At 42.5% G+C, this 21,212-nt stretch overlaps 1 protein-coding gene across 1 annotated transcript in view; it reads right to left on the minus strand.

The window, feature by feature from the left end:
* The window catches only part of LOC124722196 (pleckstrin homology domain-containing family G member 7-like), a 543,685-nt gene extending 527,436 nt beyond the window's left edge, over positions 1-16,249 (minus strand). Inside the window, exon 1 of the mRNA XM_047247394.1 lies at positions 16,142-16,249. The gene's annotated coding sequence lies outside the window, so the exon portion shown is untranslated. The remainder of the gene's footprint in view (positions 1-16,141) is intronic.
* Between the last annotated feature and the right edge of the window lie 4,963 nt (positions 16,250-21,212).

Genomic DNA, 21,212 nt, shown 5'->3' on the forward strand with positions numbered 1-21,212 from the left:
CATTGAAGTTGACGGCTGCATAAATGCGTCAAAAACAGCGCAGTGCTTGTCTTAATGTTTCCTACCTCGTCAGGCAATGGCATTCTAAGAGGGCCCAAGAATCACCAAAAATATTCAAGAATCAGTGGAATAAAAGATTTCTAAGCTCCATCAATAAATCTCCTCTGGCCTCCCCAGCAATGATATCAGACAATTTTAGTTCAGATCGCTCTATGTACATACCCCTTCCTATTAGAGGGTTTATTATTTCCAGTGACTTTGCTTATGTTCAGAAAAAGATAGAAGTTGTTGTCAGCTTTGGATCTTTTAGCGTTACACGATGGTTTCTTGCTGATGTCAGCCCGCTGAACAGACTAAAAGTACTACCAACGAAACCAACTACGTAAAATACACAGGGGTGTCAGAAATGGCTAAAAATATTCCGAGAACCGCAGGCTGCTTTGCACAACGAATCAAAAATCCTTTTTCTCTGGAAAAATGGTTCAAATGACTCTGAGCACTATGGGACTTAACTTCTGAGGTCATCAGTTCCCGTAGAACTTAGAAGCACTTAAACCTAACACACATCCATGCCCGAGGCAGGATTCGAACCTGCGACGTAGCGCCTCTGGAAATTTAATGGGTTTTGAAGAAACAGAAGGTTCAGACTCGATCTGCTACCACAGATACCATATGAAACAAACCAGTTATTGATTCGCATTTGCCACCGCTTGTGAGATATGTGCAAAAACTAATCTCGTCGTAGAGTACAAAAAAGGAAATTCAAACTGGTGACTTACGCGTTTCTGACCGTGGCATGTGAAGTTGGGTTTTCAACGGAAAGCGCGGTCAATGATTTGCATAATTTGTTTACAACAGGATTGTTATGTTCTCTCTGATATGTGCCGTGACAACAGCTGAAAACAGGAATTTCGCAGCGTTTCCTCCATGCAAAATTTTATAAATTCGAAATACGCATGGTGTTTCTTTTGTGTTTGAATGAAGCTATATGTGTCAGATAAGTTCGCTCCGAAAACCTACATCCTAAAGCTTCATGTAAAATCGGAACATGCTTTTCGTGTTGATTGTATCAAAACTAGAGCATGTGTTGCGATATACTGTGTATTTTCGCAGGATGAGTTTCGCGAAAAAAAATATTTTCTGCTATAGCATCAGTTGTAACCTGCATTTATATTCTGTTTAATATTGGCAATAGTATCCATGTGTGTAAACGTACATTTTTGCGAATGCCGGCCGTTGTGGCTGAGCGGTTCTAGGCGCTTCAGTCTGGAACCGCGATACCGCTACGGTCGCAGGTTCGAATCCTGCCTCGGGCATGGATGTGTGTGATGTCCTTAGTGTAGTTATGTTTAAGTAGTTCTAACTTCTAGGGAACTGATGACCTCAGATGTTAAGTCCCATAGTGCTCATAGCCATTTGAACAATTTTTTTGCTAATTTTCGGTAGTTATAAGTTAGGGAACCTTTGAGTGTTGCGCATACATATTTCTTAGTAAATCGTCGTTTGTCGGTTTTAGTTCGTGTAGCGTGTATTACAACTATTATATCGTGTTCTGCTTACTTTTGCCCTTCAACAGGCGTGTATATCGAATGGAATGGTGGCAAACTTCAACTATTTTCTAAAATGGTTTAAATGGCTCTGAGCACTATGGGACTTAACTGCTGAGGTCATTAGTCCCCTAGAACTTAGAACTAGTTAAACCTAACTAACCTAAGGACATCACAAACATCCATGCCCGAGGCAGGATTCGAACCTGCGACCGTAGCGGTCTTGCGGTTCCAGACTGCAGCGCCTTTAACCGCACGGCCACTTCGGCCGGCAACTATTTTCTACTTTATTACGCAAGTTTGTTAGTGACTGTAACCTCCAAACGGAGCGAAAAGAAGTTCTGAGTAGCATGAAGGAATCAGTACATTTTATTTAAGGTTTATTCTTGTCATAACGGAAATCAAGGTGTAAAGTGCCATAGTCCTCTAACATCACTTTGTAAGGCGTCGGGATTTTGGACATCTTATATGTCGGGTGCCTCAGTTTGATGTGTCGTTTATAGTGTAGCAAGACACTGGTTTTGCAACATGGGGCACGTCCTTGTGTGTATATTTCACTTGTTTGGGATTTAATAAACGTTGCATCGAGAGTGACGAGAATAACTCCCTTGCGTAAATTTGCATGCTTAAGTTAGGTAGAAACAGGGCGGAAGCATCACTGGAGAGGAAGCCAGTTTTAGTTAGCCACACTGTCACACAATGAACTGCAGAACCGCAGCTTAGTCAAGGTCAATCGCAGGTGGATAGGCATGGCAGAGAACTGGGGGAAAAATGGTTCAAATGGCTCTGAGCACTATGGGACGCAACTGCTGAGGTCATTAGTCCCCTAGAACTTAGAACTAGTTAAACCTAACTAACCTAAAGACATCACAAACATCCATGCCCGAGGCAAGATTCGAACCTGCGACCGTAGCGGTCTTGCGGTTCCAGACTGCAGCGCCTTTAACCGCACGGCCACTTCGGCCGGCGAACTGGGGGAAGAACAGTGTATATGTGAGCGGCGCTTGAGGAAGTAACTTACAACCTGTATGGATGACGTAGTATTAATAAATGGGGTAACAGACATGACTGTTCACTTGAAAGCCAGCCAGTCAATTATACGACACTGTACTTATTAAGGCATTGGCTATTGGGCACGCATGGCTACTAGAAATGAAAGAGCGACTGCCATTGGCTGTTCCATTCAGTGTCCAACCCTACCGTAGAGGGAAGGGAAGCTAGGCTGAGGAGACGCACAACTGCCCAGTGTGACAGGCACTTTCCCTTGAAACGTCGTCGAGTGTGGTCAGAGGGCATCCCTCTTGGACGTGACGACAGGGAAAGAAGATATATTGGTGTGAACAGGCAAGAGCTGGCTGAATTCTTTTCATAAATCTCTTGAGCGGAGAACGAAGAGAGCCAATATAGTTAAATTCTTGCAAGAACAGTGAGGGCAGAGTAACACACGGTGTGCTCGCCCTGCTCGTGTGCTTAGTCATCAAAAGCAGAGTAGGGTGAAAACGTTTTTCGCTTCACGAAAACGTATGGCAAGTTTGCTGATATAGTATCAGCGGGGCACTGTATAGGATTTTGATAGATTTACAGATACGACGACCCACGGCAGCAGCTAAGCCAACGACGCTGTGCAACACAAGGTAAGAAACGCAGCACGCCATTAAATGTAAACGTTGTGTCACAAGTCAGTTCTTCTGAAATTTTAAAGCGTTGCTCTCGAGGAAATCTTGACAATACCGTATGTAATCGTCTGTTACATTTTTACTCTGTTACACACGAGCAATCTGAAAATGACCGCAAAATTAAGTAGAAGTATTATCAAACACCAGTTAAAAATCAATTTTGAAATAGGAGCTATTGGAAAGTGACATAATTCCATTTTCAAGACCGGTTAAGAGTTTAAAGAAGCCCACTTAATTTGTGAATATAACATGTTCTATATCGAAAGAATTTCTTCCGTTTCGAAGTAAAAAATTGTTCTCTACTGACGAAGTATACTGTAGAATTTTATTTACCATAAAATTCTGCATCTGAACACTTAACAGCATCTTGAGAATAGCTTTAATATGTTATGCAATACTTCAATGTGTAGTCCTCAAAATATTTACAAATGCGGCAAAAAACACAACCACATGTCTAACAACAATAAAAATACTGGGAACTGCTTATGATGGTTTTTTTAGTGCGTATTCCTTCATGTGATTCTAAAATCAGTCACTAGATTGATACACCGACTAAGAAACATGTGTTCACAGATACACTAGGCTCCAGTTTCAAAACTCTCCCCTACCATTTTCCTCGTATCTACCTACAAGTCCAGGCATTGCTGGGTAACGTAAAGATTCCACCAGTAAGAGGCTCGGCGCTAGCAAAAGAAAGAGTATTATCCATAACAACAACGAAAATGCTGCTCCAGATTCCTCAGTGACAGTTATTTCTTGCAACTGTACGAAACGGGGGACCGCGGCTTCGAAACAAGACCCTGGTCCCCTGCCGTTGGCAAACATTGTTGATGCTATGCATGCGAGAATTAACCTATACAGGGCCTCAACAAGGAGGGTACTGAGAGGAATTATGAAAAAGAGAAACTCTAACCGACGACATGGTCGCAGAGGTGGAAGCTACTGCTCCCTTTGACTAGCAGTATTTACGAAAGAGGTAAACAGACAAACTTTTTGTGCGTTTCTGTGTTCTATGACATGTTATTTTATTCGTAGTGATCACAATTTTCTGAATACATTTCGTTGGTAAGAAATGATATTGTATGAGGATCGGGGAGATGTTCTTGTAATTGTTTAACCTTCACATTTAAAAGCACCTACCACGAAAAGTATACGATTTTTGAAACTTTTATGCAGCCTTAGGAGAACTGAGCATCCCATTGCGGGTAGAGGAGGAGGGTGGAGCGGCTATTGATGTTCAGCGTTGACCATTAAACACAACTACTATTATCCTTTTAATGATACTACTAAAACCTTCCCCTTTTGAAGGTTTTTTTTATTTAAGTACTGTTCTGTTCATGTGAAGCTGTGTGTCGTGATGAGTATGAGGTGCAAAATTGCAACCGACCATCGCCAACTCTATAAAAATGGCCATTTCGCGGCTTTTCGGCTTACACCATGTTAGCACAAGGTTCATGAGGTCAAAAACTTGGATTTTTCACTACAGACCACCTAGATACAACATTATAAAAGTTCGGACATTTTATAAGGTACACTGTAACTGTCGAAGGGCCTATGCACGATAACGACGACATACACTGTCCATGCAAAAAGTTCCGAGACTGATGTAGTGGGCGTGTGGTAGCAGTGTGTCAGTGTCGTTGTCACTAATCGCAGTGGAGCAATATCTCTAAATCAAGTGTTCATGACATTCTCCATAATATTTCGAAGAAGGGAAGTGCCAAGTTTTTCCCACATACGTAGACTCCCAAACAAACCAACTCCTGCCGCGACTTGATTGAAATGCAAAATGCGGACATTTGTCTTCTAGTAAAAATCATCATGAGTGACGACACATGGTGGTATCTATACGAACCTGTCACAGAACGACCAAGTGCACAAATTCACATGAAGCGTCAACGTTTTTGCGACATAACCGATATTCAAGGCAATGTGACAGCGACTTGCACAACATCCCACAGAAGGACCTTCTGATAGTTTCACATGACTATATGAACGTTCTGTGCGTTGTATTCCAGTGGGGAGACACTACGTAGAACACCTGAAACATTAAAACACCACTTTAACTTTTGTCTATTTTTTATTAATCTATTCTCTAAATTTTTTCGACTCATGGGGTACACTAATTCGATGCGCGGTACTGATGCGATCTTGTCGCTCATTCATCCTTAATTAAGCAGAGGCGCAGAAGTATTCAAAGCTCCCTTCGATTTCTCAGTTTTGTGAAATTGTTACACTGCCATTTTTTTACATAGGAACACAGGATAAATGATATTGTTTTCGTAGATCAGGTTTACTGGAGGAACATGATAATGATTTCAGTTAGAAGAAAAGAGACCAGAGAAGCATTTCCGACACTGCGTCTGGCAATGGCAGGCAGACTCAAGAAAAATCAGGGAAAGGTCCTAGCATTTGCGGACACAGAAAGAGCTTTCAAAAATATTGAATAACATATTCACAATGCTTAGAAAGCTGAGACTTAAGTACAGAGAAATTCTGATATTCTACACCACCTACAAAACCCGAGGTGAAGTAATAACAGTGGAAGGTCAAGAAAGACAAATTCCTGTTAAGAAGAGTGAACGGAAGGAGTGTTGTTGTTATGGTCTTAAGTCCGAAAACTGATCTGATGACGTTCTCCACGCTACCCTATCCTTTGCATGCGTCTTCACCTCCGAGTAACTACTCCCAACCTGCAGCTATCTAAACCTGCTTACTGTATTTGTCCCTTGATCTCCCTCTACAGTTTTTACACACACACACAATCTCTCTCTCTCTCTCTCTCTCTCTCTCTCTCTCTCTCTCTCTCTCTACCTCCCCCACCCCCCACCCCACCCTCTCACACACTTCCTTACACTCTTCAGTACTAAACGGTTGATTCCTTCATGTCTTAAAATGTGAACTATCAATTGATCGCTTCTTTTAGTGAAGTTATACTACAAATTTCTTTTCTCCCTAATTCTATTCAGTACTTCATTAGTTACTTTATCTACCCATCTAATCTTCTGCATTTTTATGTAGCACCATATTTCACAAGCTTCTATTGCCCTCTTATCCGAAATGCTTATCCTCCACGTTTCAGTTCTGTAGAAGGCTACACTCCAGACAAATTCTTTCAGAAAAGACTTCCTAAAACTTAAAATTAAGCTCGATACCAAGTTTCTCTTTATCAGAAAGGTTTTTGTTGCCATTGCCAATCTAACTTGTATATCCTCCATATTTTGGCCATCAAGTTATTTTATTGCCCAAATACCAAAATTCATCCACAGAATTACGTCATTGGCATCCCTCGAGGTTATTTTTCCTTCTCCCTGAATTTAAATTTCTTCTCCAAATTTTTATGTGGTTTAGTGCCTCATTTCCTTATCTAATTCCTTCAACATCACGTCATTTAACTCCACTACCTTCCTTTACCCTTGTTTTGCTTTTGTTGATATACATCTTATATCCTCCTGTCAAGACATTATCCAATGCATTCACCTGATGCCTTCCAAGTCCTTTGCTGTCTTTAACAGAATTAAAATGTCATCGGGCAACTTCATAGGTTTTATTTCTCCTCCCTAAACTTAAATTTGTTCTCCATTTTTTTGTTTCCTTTACTACTTCCTCAATGTGCAGATTTAATAACATCGAGGAGAGGCTACAAACCTGTCTAACTTCTTTCTCAACCACTGCTTCCCTTCCAAGCCATTCGACTCATAACAGCCATCTGGTTTCTGTACACTTTACGTATCAACTTCGTCTCTACTCCTGTTATCGTTCTTCAACTTGAACGGTATAGAAGCAATAAGAAATGGAAGAAAATTTGGATATTGGAACAGAAGCTTAATAAGAACATACGTTCAGCGCTAAGTTCACAGACGACATACCTCTAGAAAGGAGTGGACAATATAGTCAGCACAAAATATCTCTTAAAGGTAAACAGAAGAAAGGCGATGTGTACCAAGAAGGACAGCCACTTCATTATTATCGCGAATGATACCGAAGTGATCGTGTGTAGAAAAAGGCAAGATTACGAAGACGATCGAAGTAAGGGAAGCAGTAGTTTCACTGTAAGTTGCTACATGCGAAGAGAGCTTTCTTCAGCTCTTTAGATGTCAGATATTGATAAGGAACTGAGGAGAAAGTTCCTGAAAGTGTACGTCCGGACCACAGCATACGAGAATGGAAAATGCATGGACGAAAATCAAGAGAAAATGAGGAAGAAACCGGTATCATTTGAAACGTGTCGCTATGGAAGAATGTTAAAAATTGAGAGGACAGATAAAGTACAAAATCAAATACTGCTGAGCAAGAGGTGAGATAGATGTCTATGGAAAACACTTACCAGTATAAAGTTCAGGTGGGCCTCTGCTACAGCATCCGGTAGTAGTGAACCTGGCGATGGAGGGAGTTGTAGAGGCGAGTTCATTAAGTTTAGGATGAAAAAATGTGGAGTTTGTTATGGGACATCGTGGAATATTCCCGCTTCAGCACCTATTGTTTCATGACGTTCCGATAGGTGGCGGCGCTACGTGTAGCATTCAAAATGAGGCGCGTTCCAAGCAAAGAGCTGTCACTGGTGTGCTTTTGACGGAAAACAAGAGCATCACAGATATTCATAGGCGCTTGCAGAATGTCTACGGTGACCTGGCAGTGAGCAACAGCAGGGTGAGTGTTTGGGCTTGGCGTCTGTCGTGATCGCATCAAGATCGCGCAAACCTGTCCGATCTCCCTCGTGCCGGCCGGCCGCACACAGGATTCGAGGTCGTCGACGGATCACAATCAAACACCTCGGTGCACAACTGCACGTCTCTAATGGTAATGCTGCCACAATCGTCCACCAGTTGGGTTACTGAAAAGCATGTTCTTTCTTGTCCACACTACAGCCCGGATCTCGTACCTTCCTACTTCTATCTGTTTGGCTCAATGAAGGATACATCCCTCGGAAAGCAGTGCTTGGATGATGGGGACGTTACTGATGCAGCAATTTTCTCCAGCGTCGACCAGTAGAGTGGTACCATGCGGACATATAGGCCCTCCTAGTAAGGTGGTGCACGGCCGTCATATTTAGCGGAGACTCTGTTGAAAAATAGGGTTTTGTAGAGAAAAGAGTGGAAAATATGGTGTACTGGAATCTTGAATAAAACCGACCTGTCTTCAGAAAAAAAAAAATGTGCTGCATTATTTATCGAACGCCCCTATCGAATACAAGTAAAAACTGAACTCTTGTTTTTTACATACAAAAAGTGGTTCATATGGCTCTAAGCGTTTTCTTAAGCCCAAAAATGGGTCTAACCACCAAAAACACCCCCATAGCGTAACACTGCCTTCTCCGTATTTCACTGCAGACATTACACACGATGGCAAGTGAAGATTTTCTGGCATTCGCCAAACCCAAACCGTCCTATCAGACTGCCATAGCATATAGCGTGAATCATCACTCCAAATCACTCGATCCCAGTCATCCATTGTCCCCTGGCGTCGCTTTGTAGGACACCTCAAGCATCGCTTAGCATTGACTACAGCATGTGTGGCTAATGAGGAGCTGCTCGGTCATTCCACCCATTCTTTTTAACTCCCTGCACACAGCCATTGTGCTAGTTGGACTGCTGTTAGCACTTAGGAACTCACTAATGATTGCTTCCGCTGATTTCATGCGACTTTTTACAACCACCCTCCACAATGCTCGACCGTCCTTGTCCATCAGCACACACAGTATGCCTGGTCTCAATTTAGCTGTGGATGTGCCTTTGCTTTTACACGTCACAATCATGTCACCAACAGTGGACCCTCGCTGCTTTAGAAGCACTGCAACGTGCCCGATGGATTTGTTACTCATATGACAACCAATGATTGGTCCACGTTCGGAGTCACTGAGCTTTCCTGACCGACCCATTCTGATTTTACTGATTCTTTACTAACAATACAATACACCCACCTCCTTTTATACTGGCAGACCCGCGTCTAGAGACATCTAATGACCAGTTCCGCATCAGAAAGGCGTATCCGGATAGTATCTATCAGATAGTGTATGTCAAAAAAGGCAATTGCCTCTGAACAGAACCCAGTGGCACATACCACTTTTCATGACACAAGTCAGATTCCACTTTATTCCCTATTTATTTTTACTAGAGGACCACCGCTACTTTCCAAAAACGAAGTGAACCATTGATGAGCTGTTTTCTTCATCCAATACTGCTCCAAGTTTGTGATTGTCACAATGAAACGTTTTTTTTTAACTGGAAGGAAATACCTAGTCCCCAGCCTCGTTCAGCCCTTAATAGTGCCTACAAACAGAACAATAAGTTGCCTTTTCTTTGTTTAATGTTTTTCTAAAGCCAGAAAGCGGGAGTGACAGGATATTATGTGTACTGTAATGTACTGTACATGGATAACTCAAAAACTATCAAAAGCATTGGTAGCAAAGAAATTGGCCAGTAATTGTCTACTTTATGTATTTCTCACTTTTATGACAGGTTTTTTTAACTAGTGTTTTACACTGAAGCGCCAGAGAAACTGGTATGGACATGCATATTCAAATACCGAGATATGTAAACAGGCAGAATACGGCGCTGCGGTCGGCAATGCCTATATAAGACAACAAGTGTCTGTCGCAGTTGTTACATCGGTTACTGCTGCTGCAATGGCAGGTTATCATGATTTAAGTGAGTTTGAATATGTGTTATAGTCGGCGCACGAGCGATAGGACGCAGCATCTCCGAGATAGCGATGAAGTGGGGATCTCCCGTACGACCATTTCACGAGTGTACAGTGTATGTCAGGAATCCGGTAAAACATCAAATCTTCGACATCGCTGCGGCCGAAAAAAGATCCCGCAACAACGAGACCAACGACGATTGACGAGAATCGTTTAACGTGACATTAGTGCAACCCTTCCACCAAATTCCTGTAGATTTCAAGGCTGGGCCAACAGCAAGTGTCAGCGTGTGAACCATTCAACGAAACGTCATTGAAATGGGCTTTCGGAGCCGAAGGCCCTCTTGTGTATCCTTGATGACTGCAAGACACAAAGCTTTACATCTCGCCTGGGCCAGACAACACCGACATTGGATTGTTGATGACTGGAAACATGTTGCGTGGTCGGACGAGTCTCGTTTCAAATTGTATCGAGCGGATAGACGTGTACAGGTATGAAGACAACCTCATGAATCCTTGGACCCTGCATGTCAGCAGGGGACTGTTCAAGCTGGTGGAGGCTCTGTAATGGTGTGGAGCGTGTGCAGTTGGAGTGATATGGGACCCCTGACACGTCTAGATACTACTCTGACAGGTGACACGCACACAAGCATTCTGTCTGATCACCTGCATCCATTCATGTCCATTGAGCACTCCGACGAAACTGGGCAATTCCAGCAGGACAACGCGACAACCCACACGTCAAGAGCTGGTACATAATGGCTTCAGCAACACTCTTCTGAGTTTAAATACTTACCAGACATGAGCCTTATTGATCATATCTGGGGTGCTTAGGGACGTGCTGTTCAGTTGAGATCTTCACCTCCTCGTACTCTTAAGGATCTATGGACAGTCCTGCATGATTCACGGTGTCAGTTCCCTCCAATACTACTTCAGACATTAGTCGAGTCTATGCCACGGCATGCTGCGGCACTTCTGCGTGCTTGCTGGAGCCCTACACGATATTAGGCAGGTGTATCAGATTCTTCGGCTCTTCAGTGTCTTAAACCAATCGAAATGACTTGCATCTAAAGGAAGTGTATAATGGAAAATTGGAAATTTGTGGTAAGGTCTTATGGGACCAAACTGCTGAGGTCATTGGCCCCTAAGCTTACGCACTACTTAATCTAACTAACTTACGCTAAGGACAACACACACACCCATACCCGAGAGAGGATTCGAACCTCCGTGGGAGGGAGCCGCGCGGACCGTGACAAGACGCCCTTGACCGCGCGGCTACCCCGCGCGGCAAGTATACTCGTAATATATGAAACTCTTATCCATTATGGATGTTGATCACAGCGACTGTGATGAATAAATATTTTCAGGAATGACTCCAGGCAGTCGCCAATCATGATGGTAGAATTTATATACTTCCACTTCCTGTGTCATGTCGCCTAGCTACTCATCATCATATGATATAGTTCTTAGTGATCGTTCATAGAACTGTGGGAGTGGTTGTGTAGAGTTATTTGATTCTATACGATTATTCGTGTTTCATAAATCCGAGAAATTGTTAATGTTTTCCAATTGCGTTGCGTTAATTGTACATCGCAGGAATCAGATAACGCTACAGGAGAGTACCCACAGGGCTATGAACTATCACCAAGGACTGTAGAGCCTGATGATGAATCGTTACGCAACTTGAAATCTTACCCTCACGGATGGCGACCGCCTGCAGTCATTCCTGAAAACTTTTATTCCTCCCAGTTGTAGTGTTTCACATTCATACTGGATAAAAGTTTTATTTATTACACACTTCTTTTAATGCAGCAGTTCTTTCGAATGGTTTGATGAAACAGTCGTCAAAGAAACCATGTCAGAAAATGGAGGAAATACATAAAATAGACAAATTCCTTTCCTATCAGTGTTTACGAAAGTTTTTGAGAAAACTATACAGAGGAGAGTAGAGTACGTCTCAGTACACACAGTTTGCTGTCATATTCGTATTTTAGCTTCAAGAAAGGCGTATCCGAGTAAAATTCAATTATGAACCGAATTGAGAAAAGCATATAAACAAATCAGAGGTTTAAGGACGTGTGGCTGGTTTCTACGGCGGCAATGTGTCTGTAGTGTTGTGTAATTAACGTAATGGGTGATCGTAAACTGTGTTCTCCAAAGTTGTGAACCGGGAGTAATCCCATGAGTTCAAATAATTCTACACATCGCTACCTAAGATGACTTACAAGGAGAAGACAGGGCAGTCGGATTTTGGTAATTTTTTTATATTTATGGCACGTGAAGTTCAGAACAAAAGTATGAATTACCTACAGCTGCTCGATGCAACTCTGAAAAATTTACGAGAAAATCGACTTTGTAGTTTTCTGAGTGTCTTTAATAGGCCTACATTAAAGTATATCTGATCTTTCGATAGACAGCGTGGCTATGTGGTAGAACTCTCGCTTACCATGCAGGCGGCTGGGTTTGATTTCCACACGATGTAAACTTTTAAACAAATATGCCTCTTTTTGAGAATAAAATTCAGTCGTCAGTTATAAACGTATTTTTATTACGCTTTTTCTGTTACGACAAATTAATTTGTTATCTTCAGAAGTCTACAAAATTAGGAATATTATAAATCTTTAGGACTTGAGTATACATGCATATGAAGTATAAGAAGTATATTACAGAAACTTACATAGTACTGGTTTACTCCTAAATGTCAGTCTATTTTGCATAGAAACATAAGGCCATGGTATATCCAGAAGTGTACATATTGTACACGATTATTGTGAACGCAGATTGACAGTTTACAGTAACCGTATCATATCTGTGTATATGTCACGCTATTGTGCTCACAGCAAGGAGCATATAAAAGAGTAACTAAGGTATATAAAGATGTTATATACAACACATATGAAAAAAGCATCGCCCATAGTTCAAATATATATAAAATGATGGGCTAATTTTCACATTTTATAAGAGGTGATATGCAGTCAGAATAGTGTCTGTTTCTTACCGCAAGTTGATCATTCAGCGAATCTTTTGAATTTCGGTGGGAATCTTTATGTATCTGAAGTTCTTCGAAAAGTTTCATTTTGTAGCCCTTGTCAACTATATACAATATTTTCATGTCAAACAAGGATAGGGGAGGAAAGGTGTGTTTATGTATTTTTAAATGTTAAGCTGAAGTTGACTTAAATAGATTCTCGCTGTCTTTGTTGAAAAAGTGCGCACGAAAGCATCATCGTAAATGATCTCACTGTCTGTCCTATATAAAAACTCGGATATGTGTTACATTGTATTTAATGTACTCCAGATTTGAGAAATTTGTCAGTTGGAGGTTCCTCATGATGTATGAAGAGCAACTCGTTGGCGTTGTTGGTGGTAAAGGACACAGTGGTGTAATATTATTTTTAAATAAAGTAGCTGTACGCTATGAAATGTCACCTAGAAATGCGGCTGTAGTGTATTTGTTTACAGCAAGGCTATCTTTATTGGGTATAGAGGAATTTATATTCTTGTTGGTTTTATTATTCTAATGTATTGTAGCAGGTTTGCTTCATATCCGTTTTTGACTGTTAAAGATTTATAATATCCGTCAGTCTGTAGGCTTCTGAAGATGACAGCTTATTTTTTCGATACCGGAAACTGAAATAAAAACATATTTGCAACTGATGACTCAATTTTATTCGGAAAAATATATGCTACAGTTGCTGAAAATGACAGTCATGAATAAGATAATAAACATGCGTCTTTTACGATCATTTCTATGAAATGTAAACTACTTAAAGATGAAAAAAATTAACTGGTAATTTTTTAAAATTTAAACAGACGTTATTAACAATCTTTCATAAAGATTGGTAATTAGGAATTTATGTTTGGCATGAAAACTGGACTTTTTAGTGTGCCACATGTAATTAGAAATAAGAGGACGCCCATTTTTCATAAAAGAGAGTAGGTACGGGTTAATGAATTTTTGTTTAAATGAAGTTGGTATTCGAATTGAAGGAGAAATTTTATAGCCCTAAAGAGACCCGAACCAACAATCCAACTATTACGAGTCTCGAGGGCTACTGATTTTTTCCCCATTTTTGTGCATTTTACGCTTTACGGAAGTGCTCACAGAACATGAACCTTTGTTTAAAAATTATCATCTGCTGGGAATCGAACCCAGGTACCCAACACGGCAGTTCCGGATCTTACCGAAGCGCCAAGCTGTCTATTGAAAAATCGACCTTGCGGTAAGTTAACAAAAGGCTCGGAAAATTTCAAAGATTTTTTTTTTCAATAATTTTTGACTGCTGGCTTCGAACGATTGACATTTGAGATATGAATCTCACGTACCATAAATATAAAAAAGATAACGAAAATCGAGTGCAGTGTGAAATTCTTGTTAGACCAGTACCATCTGATGAAGACTTGAAACCACTAATGTGAAAATATAAATTGTATCAGCGTGAGAGGCGGGTGATAGCAGCAATTTCTGAAAATCCGCATGATAAAATTTATCTTCGTCTATTATTCGACCTATGTGTAGCAAACAGGCACACACGACGCTGATTTGTCTCATGACGGTGCCCACTAAAGTGTCAAGAGTCAAGAAATAGTGATATGTAAGGACATAGATGCCACTGGTATTGCGTACACAAGGTAGGAAAGGGCAGTGCATTGACGGACCTGCTATTGGTACTCAGATGATTTGTGTGGAAAGGTTTCAGACTTGATTATGACCGCACGACGAGGATTAACATACACTGAATGCGGAATGGTAGTTGGAGCTTGTCGCAGGGTCACATGGGACATTCCGTTTTGGAAATCGTTAGGGGCTTCAATTTTCTGAGATCTATAGTCTCAAGTGTATGCCCAAAATACCAAATTTCAGGCATTACTCTCACGACGGAGAACGCAGTGGCTGACGATCCTCACTTAACGACCGAGAGCAGCGGCGTTTGTGTAGAGTTCTCAGCGCTAACAGAAAAGCAACACCGCTTCAAATAACCGCGGAAATCAATGTGGGACGTACGACGAACGTATCCGTTAGACAATGTGGCAAAATCTGGCGTTAATCGGATACGGCAGCAGACGACCGATGCGCATGCCTTTGGTAACAGCACTTCGCCCTCAGCGCCTCTCCTGAGTTCATGACCGTACTGACTGGACCTCAAACGACTTGAAAACCGTGGCCTCCTCAAATCAAATGGCTCTGAGCACTATGGGACTTAAGTTCTGTGGTCATCAGTCCCCTAGAACTTAGAACTACTTAAACCTAACTAACCTACGGACATCACACACATCCATGCCCGAGGCAGGATTCGAACCTGCGACCGTAGCGGTCGCGTGGTTCCAGACTGAAGCGCCTAGAACCGCGCGGTCACTCCGGCCGGCCGTGGCTCCTGAAATGCGTCCCGATTGCAGTTGGTAAGTGCTGATGCCACGGTTCGAGTGTGGTGCAGACCCCACGAAGCCATGGATTCAAGTTGTCAACAAGGCACTGTGCAAGCTGGTGATGTCTCCATAGTGGTTATTTATTTTATTTACACGTCAAGTTTCGTAGGACCAAATTGAGGAGCAAATCTCCAAGCTCATGGAACGTGACAGTACACGAAATTACAACATAAAAGAAATAACAAAAATGGTTCAAATGGTTCTGAGCAGTATGCGACTTAACTTCTGAGGTCAGCAGTCGCCTAGAACTTAGGACTAATTAAACCTAACTAACCTAAGGACATCACACACATCCATGCCCGAGGCAGGATTCGAACCTGCAACCGTAGCGGTCACGCGGTTCCAGACTGAAGCGCCTTTAACCGCACAGCCACACCGGCCGGCAAAAGCAATAACAGATAAAAATAAAATGTTTATGGGTTGTATTCACGTGGAATGGACAGGGTCCCGGATATGTTGGGTTACTTTGAGACCATTTGCAGCCATTCATGCAATAATGGAATTCTTAAGGACGACAATGCTCCATGTCACGGGGCCACAGTTGTTGCGACTGGTCTGAAAAACATTCTGGAGAGTTCGAGCTAATGATTTGGGCCATCCAGATGAATTCCATCTAACATTTATGGGGCATATTCGAAAGGTCAGTTCGTGCACAAAATCCTACACCGGCAACACTTTTGTGATTATGGATGGTTACACAGGCAGCATGCTCAAGATTTCTGCATGGGACTTCCGACGACTGGTTGAGTTTATGCCACGTCAAGTTATTGCACTACTCCGAGCAAAAGGAAGCTCCACACGAGGTATCCCTGGAGTTTCGTCACTTCACTGTATACGATTAAGGCTACTCACGCGGACAGGCGGCGGTCGTCGACGGAGTCGGTGATGAGCTTGGGCGGCACGAGCGCTCGACGGCGCGTCAGCGCGGAGGCGGGCGGCGGCTGCTCCTGCTCCTGGTCGTCGTCGCCGCCGCCGCCGGCCTGCGCCGAGCGCTCCGCCTCGCTGGCCGCCTCGAGCCGCGCCTGGGCCTGCTGCAGCTCGCTCTGGCTCTCCCCGCGCGGCACGCTGTGGAACACCGTCTCCTGGTTGCCCTGCGACCAAACACCAACACATAGTCACCTTGAAATACATCGCTAAAGCATGTCAACTAAAAATATAATTTCTCGCGCGTCTTTGGCTGGAAAACTTTTTAATTTCTGACAAGCGAAACACAGTTGGGAGACGGTATCCGAGGAAAAGTCTCGATACTTCACTCTTGAGTAGTATCGTTAAAAAGTTATCATGTTCATAAAAGAAGCAAAGATAAGTATCCGTAACTTGCGCTATTGACACTTATCTCTGTAAAAAAAAAAACTCTTAACCGACACCAGTGTCTTCGTTTCTAAAATCTACACTACCAGCCATTAAAATTGCTACACCACGAAGATGACGTGCTACAGACGCAAAATTTAACCGACAGGAAGAAGATGCTGTTATATGCAAATGATTAGCTTTTCAGAGCATTCACACAAGGTTCGCGCCGGTGCCGACACCTACAACGTGCTGACATGAAGTTTCCAACCGATTTCTCATACACAAACAGCAGTTGACCGACGTTGCCTGGTGAAACGTTGTTGTGATGCCTCGGAGAAATGCGTACCATCACGTTTCCGACTTTGATAAAGGTCGGATTGTAGCCTATCGCGATTGCGGTTTATCGTATCGCGACATTGCTGCTCGCGTTGGTCGAGATCCAATTACTGTTAGCAGTATATGGAATCGGTGGGTTCAGCAGGGTAATACGGAACGCCGTGCTGGATCCCAACGGCCTCGTATCACTAGCAGTCGAGATGACAGGCATCTTATCCCCATGGCTGTAACGGATCGTGCAGCCACGTCTCGATCCCTGAGTCAACAGATGGGGACGTTTGCAAGACGACAACCATCTGCACGAACAGTTCGACGACGTTTGCAGCATCATGGACTATCAGCTCGGAGACGACGCCTGCGGTTACCCTTGACACTGCATCACAGATACGAGCGCCTGCGATGGTGTACTCAACGACGAACCTGGGTGCACGAATAGCAAAACGTCATTTTTTCGGATGAATCCAGGTTCTGTTTACAGCATCATGATGGTCGCCTCCGTGTTTGGCGACATCGCGGTGAACGCACTGAGGCGTAGCGCCGTATACCGATCCTGCCTTGGAGGCGGTTAAGTGGGAGATGTGTCTCAGAGCTGGATAGTGACAGATGGTGACGCGAGACTGGATGCGCACGTAGTTTATATATCAGCCAATAGAGGACAGTATTGACAGTATTGGATAGGGGACTGTGATTTAGTTTCGATTGTGCCCACTAGAGTGCACTAAAGTAATAGTATGTTTTTCATAAACTGTTCTAATATTTTTATAAAGTGTTATTATGTATTTTTGTGTAAGTAAAATGTTATAAATGTGTTTTAGCACTATGAATGGTGCGTGAGTGTGGTTTAAGGTTAATATGAAGATAATTGTTGAACGAGTTATGTAGTGGCATTTAGTGTGGGAACATTTCGAAGAAGTATCGATGTGGACAAAAGGGAATTTTGTAGAATATATTTGTAAAGTAAGTTTATGGTAAAGGGAAAGTTAATTCAGGTGTAAATAACAATAGTAAATAACTTTATGCATAAACAAAACTTCAGTATAATAGATAATAACGTTCTTTAAAAAGTGCAGTCGTTAGGTTTACTGTTTTGCGATTGGTTCTTGATGAAAAGCGCGGACAGATGCGGGAGAATGTTGTTTTGCTATTGGCTGTTGAGTAAACTGACCAATGGTAAAGCAATATTCTTCGCGCGCCTTTCTCTACTGGTAGAGAAGACTTAGAGTATTCTAGAGGAGAGTGGGAGCCTAGCGATGAAACAGTTCGGACGTGTATAGTAGTAGATCCGATGGAAACGATAAATTGCCCGATCTAGCAGTGTTTCATACATCAAAAGTGTGGTAAAGTAACGGCATAATTATTCCGATGGGCGTGTAGAAATTTCGGAATTTTTAGGTGAATTTTGTGACGAGAAAAAACATATATTCCGTGTGGCGTATTCAGCAGGTCGGTGGCTAAAAACTGTAACTGCATTTGGTACCGACAGACTTAATATTTGGCGAGAATTATCAATCAAAAGCAATCAGTATTTTTGTAGCTATTACGTTTTCGGGAAATGCAACTCCATAAACTTGCTAACGTGAGTGAAAGCGATTGTGACTGACTGTGTTAAGACTAGCACGGGCTTGGCAGTGATACTTGTTCACCTAAGTTTCAGAATATATTAACTGAGGACAAAATTTTCAACCTTTCATTTCGTGTGAAAACTTTCTCCCGAAACGTAGATTAGTGACTTTAATTGCAGCCTGGTTCACGTCGAAGTACAGTAGGTTTCGCTCGGCTTCCCTACTGATGATATGCTGAGACAATGTTCACAGGTAGGTGCAGGTTAGCCGTAAAGGGACGGAAGGAACCGCGTCGCCGCAGCACATTGGAAGCGTGTATTCGTCATCGCCATACTGGTGTATCACCGGGCGTGATGGTATGGGTTGCCATTGGCTACACGTCTCGGTCACCTCTTGTTCGCATTGATGGCACTTTGAACAGTGGACCTTACATTTCAGATGTGATACAACCCGTGGCTCTACCCTTCATTCGATCCCTGCGAAACCCTACAATTCAGCAGGATACTGCACAACCGCATGTTGCAGGTCGTGTACGGGCCTTTCTGGATACAGAAAATGTTCGACTGCTACCCTGGTCATCACATTCTCCAGATCTCTCACCAATTCAAAACGTCTGGTTAATGGTCGCCGAGCAACTGGCTCGTCACAATACGCCAGTCACTACTCTTGATGAACTGTGGTATCGTGTTGAAGCTCCTTGGGTAGCTGTACCTGTACACGCCATCCAAGCTCTGTTTGACTCAATGTCCAGGCGTATCAAGGCCGTTATTACGGCCAGAGGTGGCTGTTCTGTGTACTGATTTCTCAGGATCTGTGCACCCAAATTGCGTGAAAATGTAATCACATGTCAGTTCTAGTATAATCTATTTGTCCAATGAATAGCCGTTTATCATCTGCATTTCTTCTTGGTGTAGCAATTTTAATGGCCAGTAGTGTATCTACAACTGAGAGGCACACGATTTTCACAGGTTTTGAATATTAGGTTCGTGCATAAGTTTGTAGTGCTTTTCTTATGGGTTTATTTATTGATTGTCATTTTGTATTTGTAGTTCACCGTTGCTATTTGAGTTTACATCTTGCCATTTTGTCATTTCAGTATAGTGCGTGGGGCTGTAGACGCTATAGCTAGAAAATGGAGCGCGAAGTGCATAAATCGGAACATTCCCGACATATTCTTCTGGTTAAGTTCAATACAGCGGTGACAGTTGCTGAGGTAGCCAGAAACACTTGTGCCGTGTATTGGTATAATGCCGTTGGACAGAGCACGACAAGAAAATGGTTTTCTCTTTCCGAGGAGGATCTTTTTGACATTAGTGACTCTTAAAGTTCAGGAAAACCTTCGAGGTATCGTGGAGATCGTTAAAACGCATTAATCCACAATGATCCGCGTCGGTGTACTCCAGAACTGGCAAGTGTGGTCAACTGTGATCATCGTGCGACATTTGCATCCAATGGACGAGGTTCAAAAATCGAATGTATGGGTACCGCATGCTCTAGGCCAAAGTCACAAAAATCAGCGTATGGCCAAATGTGCACCTCCGCTTGCTGGTCAAAACTTGGTCGTAAATAACACCAACCATTCTTATCCTGTATCGTCACTGGTGACGAGAAATGGTGTCTTTATAATAAGATAAGGAAGAGAAAGGAATGGTTGAGCCGAAACAAAGCAGCAACTCCCCGTACAACGACGTGTGCGCATCCACAAAAGATTAGGTCACATATATGATGCTACAAATTGTTTCTCCGATGTGTAACCATTACTGCTGACATGTACTGTCAACAACTGAGACATCTAGCAGGCGCAGTCCGAGAACAATAATCGGGAAGATTGCAGGAAGTGATGGCACTCCACGTTAAATACTAAACAAGAGTTTCTATGAGAAGTACGAGATTAGCACCCACATTATTCACCAGATCTTGTGCCCTAAGATTTTCACCTTTCTCGCTCTCTATCGAACAAACTTAAAGGAACTTATCCCGATGAAACTGCTCTCCAAACATGGCCCGACGAGTTCTACGTCCCAGAATGACATGATTTCTACTGTCGCGGATTCAAAAAGTTACTTCTGCGTTGGCAGACTTCCAAATGGTGAAGGAGAATGTATTATAGGTAACTAAAGCCTATATGTGTATCTGCTGTGTTCATTGAACTTATGGAAAAACGCTACGCACTTACGCACCAACGAACTAGAATAACGCAAGCGCTAAGCGATATTTTCATTACAGATTGCAATTTTTAAAACTTTGGAGATCTAAATACGAAATTACAGAACAGATTGTAAGACTAACCGCTGACTAATAACCAAAAATATGTTTTCTGATTTGTGGACTCCTGCTATCCGCGTCATCATTCATTTATAGTAACAGAAACAGGGTGTTTAAAAGGAAAGTGGTGTATATTCCACAGGATGTAGTACTGACCAAAACTATAAAAAATTCCCATTATGAAATGTACAGAAACCAATCCCTGTTGAGATATGGGCCATCTTACTTGTGACGTATAGTAAAGTAGTATTCAGTGACGGAGGCGATATTCGCAAGAGATGACACATGCAGGGTGTAAGTAACGTTCAAAATGGTTCAAATGGCTCTGAGCACTATGGGACTTAACATCTATGGTCATCAGTCCCCTAGAACTTAGAACTACTTAAACCTAACTAACCTAAGGACAGCACACAACACCCAGCGATCACGAGGCAGAGAAAATCCCTGACCCCGCCGGGAATCGAATC

Source organism: Schistocerca piceifrons, chromosome X (genome assembly GCF_021461385.2).
Source record: "Schistocerca piceifrons isolate TAMUIC-IGC-003096 chromosome X, iqSchPice1.1, whole genome shotgun sequence".
NCBI classification, from domain to species: Eukaryota; Metazoa; Arthropoda; class Insecta; order Orthoptera; family Acrididae; genus Schistocerca; species Schistocerca piceifrons.